This window comes from Hordeum vulgare, chromosome 3H (genome assembly GCF_904849725.1).
Source record: "Hordeum vulgare subsp. vulgare chromosome 3H, MorexV3_pseudomolecules_assembly, whole genome shotgun sequence".
NCBI classification, from domain to species: Eukaryota; Viridiplantae; Streptophyta; class Magnoliopsida; order Poales; family Poaceae; genus Hordeum; species Hordeum vulgare.
In genome coordinates this window covers 116,773,504-116,779,854 of record NC_058520.1, presented here as the reverse complement: position 1 = coordinate 116,779,854, position 6,351 = coordinate 116,773,504, and positions in this window count along the sequence as shown.

Here is a 6,351-nt window from a genome sequence, read left to right as displayed (position 1 = left end):
TCTTTGAAATTTGTGAAATTATAAACTTTTTGTTAGTGCCATTATTTTTTTGAGCTAATTGACCCTGAAATTGAAAAAGCACTACAAATGAACTCTAAAAATGTTGAAAGTTGGCATGGTGTCATCATTTCACCCACACAACATGTGCTAAAAAGTTGAGAGGGTTACAACAAAAACTGGATGCACTTCGTGTACAAAACAAACAATCTCTTTCGAAGTATGAGGGTTTTGAACAAGAACTCATTTGTTACAAAGGGATTTCATTATTTTGAACTTATTTGAACTCCATACTTTTTGTGTGTTGAAAATGCACCATCCAAAGGCACATCATAAATTTTCAACAATTTCTGACTTCATTTGGTATTTTCATGCATTTACTTATTTTTTCAGCTAATTGACCTTGAAATTGAAAAGCACTACAAATGAACTCTGAAAAGGTTGAAAGTTGGCATGGTATCATGATTTCACCAACATAGCATTTTCTAAAAAGTTGAGAGGGTTACCACAAAAACTGGATGCACTTTGTGAACAAAACAGACAATCTCTTTCGAAGTATCAGGGTTTCGAATGAGAGCTCATCTCTTACAAAGGGATTTCATTTTTTTGAACCTATTTGAACTCCATACTTTTTGTGTGTTAAAAATGCACCATTCAAAGGCACATCATAAATTTTCAACAATTTCTGACTTCATTTGGTATTTTTCATGCATTTACTTTTTTTTGAGGTAATTGACCCTGAAATTGAAAAGCACTACAAATGACCTCTGAAAAGGTTGAAAGTTTGCATGGTATAATCATTTCACCAACATAGCATGTGCTAAAAAGTTGAGAGGGTTACCACAAAAACTGGATGCCCTTCGTGTACAAAACGGCCAATCTCTTTCGAAGTATCGGGGTTTCGAACGAGAACTCATATGTTACAAATGGATTTAATTTTTTGAACTTATTTGAACTCCATACTTTTTGTGTGTTCAAAATGCACCATTCAAAGGCACATCATAAATTTTCAACAATTTCTGACTTCATTTGGTATTTTTCATGCATTTAGTTATTTTTTTGAGCTAATTGACCCTCAAATTGAAAAGCACTACAAATGAACTCTGAAAAGGTTGATAGTTGGCATGGTATCATCATTTCACCCACATAGCATTTTCTAAAAAGTTGAGAGGGTTACCACAAAAACTGGATGCACTTCGTGTACAAAACAGACAATCTCTTTCGAAGTATCAAGGTTTCGAACGAGAACTCATCTCTTACAAAGGGATTTCATTTTTTTGAACTTATTTGAACTCCATACTTTTTGTGTGTTAAAAATGCACCATTCAAAGGCACATCATAAATTTCCAACAATTTTTTACTTCATTTGGTATTTTTCATGCATTTACTTTTTTTGAGCTAATTGACCCTGAAATTGAAAAGCACTAAAATGAACTCTGAAAAGTTTGAAAGTTGGCACGGTATCATAATTTCACCCACATAGCATGTGCTAGAAAGTGGAGAGGGTTACCACAAAAACTAGATGCACTTCGTTTACAAAACGGATAATCTCTTTCGAAGTATGAGGGTTTCGAACGAGAACTCATCTTTTACAAAGGGAATTCATTTTTTGAACTTGTTTGAACTCCATACTTTTTGTGTGTTCAAAATACACCATTCAAAGGGACATCATAAATTTTCAATAATTTATGACTTCATTTGGTATTTTTCATGCATTTACTTATTGTTTTTGAGATAATTGACCTTGAAATTGAAAAGCACTACAAATGAACTCTGAAAAGGTTGAAAGTTGGCATGGTATCATCATTTCACCCACATAGCATGTGCTAAAAAGTTGAGAGGGTTACGACAAAAAGTTGATGCACTTCGTGTACAAAACGGACAATCTCTTTCAAAGTTTCATACATTAGCACACATCACATAAAGTTTAATACATTACATAGATTTATATTTCGATCCCTTGCCTATGATCGCTTTGGCCGTAACCATGGAGCATCTTCATTATTTAACGGGATGCTTGGGTCAATTCTCACTATGAAGGGCCGAATTTCATCAAACTTATTATAATCTGCTAACATGTGTGTCTTGTCCTCGATTCCCACGATGTTTCTTTTCCCTCAAAGAACTATGTGACATTTTGGCTCATCGTCCGATGTATTCATTTGCTTATTTTTTTTCTTTTTTTTGGTCTAGAGGACATGTATTTCACTTAGAAAACCTGAGCCACATCATTGGCTAGGACGAATGGCTCGTCTCTGTAACCAAGATTCTTGAGATCAACTGGTGTCATTCCGTACAACTGGTCTACCTTTACCCCTTCTCCATTCATGTTCACCCAATTACACCGAAACAAAGGGACCTTAAAAGTAGGTCCATAGTCAAGTTCCCATATGTCCTCTATGTAACCATAGTATGTGTCCTTTTTCCTATTCTCGTCTATCGCATCATAGCGGACACCACTATTTTGGTTGGTGCTCTTTTTATCTTGGCGATCGTGTAAAATGTATTCCAGTTTATCTCGTACCCTTGCAAATGTAATACAGTCGAAGAAGGTGACGCGGCCAACAAGTAGAGTTGATCTCCAACAGTGTTTTCATTCAAGAGACGTGCTCGCAACCAACTGCCAAAAGTATCCATGTGTTTTTCTTCAATCCAGGAGATAGCCTTCCCCAGGAACTCGGAGCGTACAAAATTCTTGTGTTCCTCGATATACGAAGCCACGAAGGTGGAACTTTTTAGAACTGTGTAGTGTGCTTGAGTGAAAGAATGGTCATCCCTAAATATCACTGATTTCTTTCCTAGCATGCCTTTTCCACTCAGTCTCCCCTCATGTCGCGATTCAAGAACACCAATCGGCTTAAGGTCACGAAGAAAGTCTACACAAAACCCAATGACCACCTCTGTTCCATAGCCCTTGGAGATGCTTCCTTCTGGCCTAGCACGGTTATGAACATATTTCTTTAAGACTCACATGAACCTCTCGAGGGGGAACATATTGTGTAGAAATATAGGACCGAGAATGCAAATTTCGTCGACTGGGTGAACCAGGAGATGCGTGATGTCTACTATGCAACCTTCTCCTTGTAGACGTTGTTGGGCCTCCAAGTGCAGAGGTTTGTAGGACAGTAGCAATTTTCCCTCAAGTGGGTGACCTAAGGTTTATCAATCCACGGGAGGCGTAGGATGAAGATGGTCTCTCTCAAGCAACCCTCCAACCAAATAACAAAGAGTCTCTTGTGTCCCCATAACACCCAATACAATGGTAAGTTATATAGGTGCACTAGTTCGGCGAAGAGATGGTGAAACAAGTGCAATATGGATGGTGGATATAGGTTTTTGTAATCTGAAATTACAAAAACAGCAAGGTAACTAGTAACAAATGTGAGCACGAACGGTATTGCAATGCGTGGAAACAAGGCCTAGGGTTCATACTTTCACTAGTGAAGTTCTCTGAACAAAGATAACATAATTGGATCATATAACTAGCCCTCAATGCAACAAAGAGTCACTCCAAAGTCACTAATAGCGAAGAACAAACGAAGAGATTATTGTCGGGTATGAAACCACCACAAAGTTATTCTTTTTGATCGATCTATTCAAGAGTTCGTAGTAAAATAACACGAAGCTATTCTTTCCATTCAATCTTTCATAGAGTTCGTACTAGAATAACACCTTAAGATACATATCAATCAAGATCCTAATGTCACCTAGATACTCCATTGTCACCTCAAGTATTCGTGGGCATGATTATACGATATGCATCACATAAACTCGGAATCATCTATTCAACCAACACATAGAACTTCAAAGAGTGCCCCAAAGTTTCTACCAGACAGTCAAAATGTGTGCCAACCCCAATGCATAGGTTCCCAATGTCACGAACCCGCAAGTTGATCACCAAAACATACATCGAGTACTCACATGAATCAAACATGTGCCAACCCATATGCATAGGTTCCCAATGTCACAAACCTGCAAGTTGATCACCGCAGACAGACACGTGCAAGACATACATCAAGTGTTCTCAAAGACTCATCCCGATAAGATAACTTCAAAGGGGAAACTCAATTCATTACAAGAAGGGAGAGGGGGAAGAACCTCATAAGATCCAACTATAGTAGCAAAGCCTGCGGTACATCGAGATCAAGACATCTCAAGAACACGAGAGAGAGAGAGATCAAACACATAGCTACTGGTACATACCCTCAGCCCCGAGGGAGAACTACTGCCTCCTTGTCATGGAGATCGCCGGGATAATGAAGATGGCCACCGGAGATGGATTCCCCCTTCGGCAGGGTGCCAGAACGGGCTCGAGATTGGTTTTTGGTGGCTACAAAGGCTTGCGGCGGCGGAACTCCCTGACTATGTTTCTTTCTGGGGGTTTCTGAATCTATAGGAATTTATGGCGGTGGAATTACGTCGGTTGGGCCCACGAGGAGGTCACAAGCCTGGTAGGTGCGGCCTAGGGGGTTGGTCGCACCTCCCAGGCTTGTGACTCCCTCGTGGCTCTTCTGGCCTTCTTCCAAACCTTCGGGGGTCTCTTTTGGTCCAAAAAATCATCGTAAAGTTTTGTTCCATTTGGACTCCGTCTGAAAAAGGGTCAAAAATACGGAAAAAACAGAAACTGACACTTGGCACTGAGTTAATAGGTTAGTCCCAAAAAATATAGAAAATAGCATATTCATGCATATAAAACATCCAAAGTTTACAAGATAATAGCATGGAACCATAAAAAATTATAGATACGTTGGAGACGTATCAAGCATCCCCAAGCTTAACTCCCGCTCGTCCTCGAGTAGGGAAGTGATAAAGACTGAATTTTTGATGTGGAATGCTACCTAACATATTTGTCCTTTGTAACTTCTTTCTTGTGGAATGAATGTTCAGATCCGTAAGATTCAAAACAATAGTTTACTATTGACATGGAAACAATAATACTTCAAGCAAACTAGCAAAGTAATCATGAACTTTCGAAATAACAAGGCCAAAGAAAGTTATCCCTACAAAATCATATAGTCTGGCTATGCTCCATCATCCTCACACAACTAATTTAAATCATGTACAACCCCGGTATTGGCCAAGTAATTGTTTTCGCACTCTTACTTTCTCAAACATTTTACAACTATCACGCAGTACATGAGCGTGAACCATGGATATAACACTATAGGTGGAATAGAGTGTGGTGGTGGTTGTGAGACAAAAAGGAGGAGATGGTCACATTGACTCGGCATATTAAAGGGCTATGGAGATGCCCATTAATAGATATCAATGTGAATGAGTAGGGATTGCCATACAAAGGATGCACTAGAGCTATAAGTATGTGAAAGCTCAAAAGGAGAACTAGTGGGTGTTGAAAGTGCGTTATATCGACTAGAGGGGGGTGAATAGGAGATTTTTAGAATTTCATTACTGAGGAAATTCCTTTTGAGGAAATTCCTCACTGATGACTAACTTACAGCGGAAACAGTAAAGGATCAGAAGTGCAAAGTTTCACAACAGCAGTTTTTCAGAGTGAAGAATGTGAAAACAGATTGCACTGTGAGCAGGCACGCAGAATACAGATGAGGATTAACTGATGTGAAGAATTTGGGGTTGAGGAAATTCAGAGAAAGTCTTCAGCAAATTCTTCACACAGTCGCAGTGAAAGTCATCAACACATAATACGAGGAAAGTAAGGAGTTGACGAATTAGAACCCGTTTCTCAGTGAAGACACTCGTTGATGACCCAGCTCCAACTGCTGTGACAGTCGTACATCTGGTTTGGAGCGGCTTGGTATTGAAACCAAAGGACACACAGTCCCGGGACACACAGTCCCTACCGTGTTCTCCTTGAGCTAAGGACACACAGTCCTCGCCCAACACTCGTGGTAAGTCTTCAGGGCAGACTTCCAAACCCTCACAAACTTGGTCACCCGACGATCCACAATTAACTGCTGGAAAGCTCTAGACCATGACGCCTAACCGTCTGGAGGATGCACAGTCCTCAAAGGTAAAAGGCTTCAGTCCCACACAGGAACAACTTCTTCAGTGATGCTCAATCACTAGGTTTGGTTTGTGGTTTCGGTGTATGGTGTATTTCCTCATTGATGAATTACTCTCGAAGACTCTGAGGAATTGGGTTGCTCTTATGACAAGTGTCAGTTTCTAACGGAGCAGCCAACCAGCTAATGCTTGTGGGGGTGGCTATTTATAGCCTGGGAGCATTCCGACATGATTTGACACTAATGCCCTTAAATAATATGACCGTTGGAGTGGATAAGACCAATGACTTGGCGTGGCTATCGAAACGGTCGGAACCCTCAACTGTGAGAGTCCTCATGTCACTCGTATTCCTCACTTGAGGCTTTTGGTAGG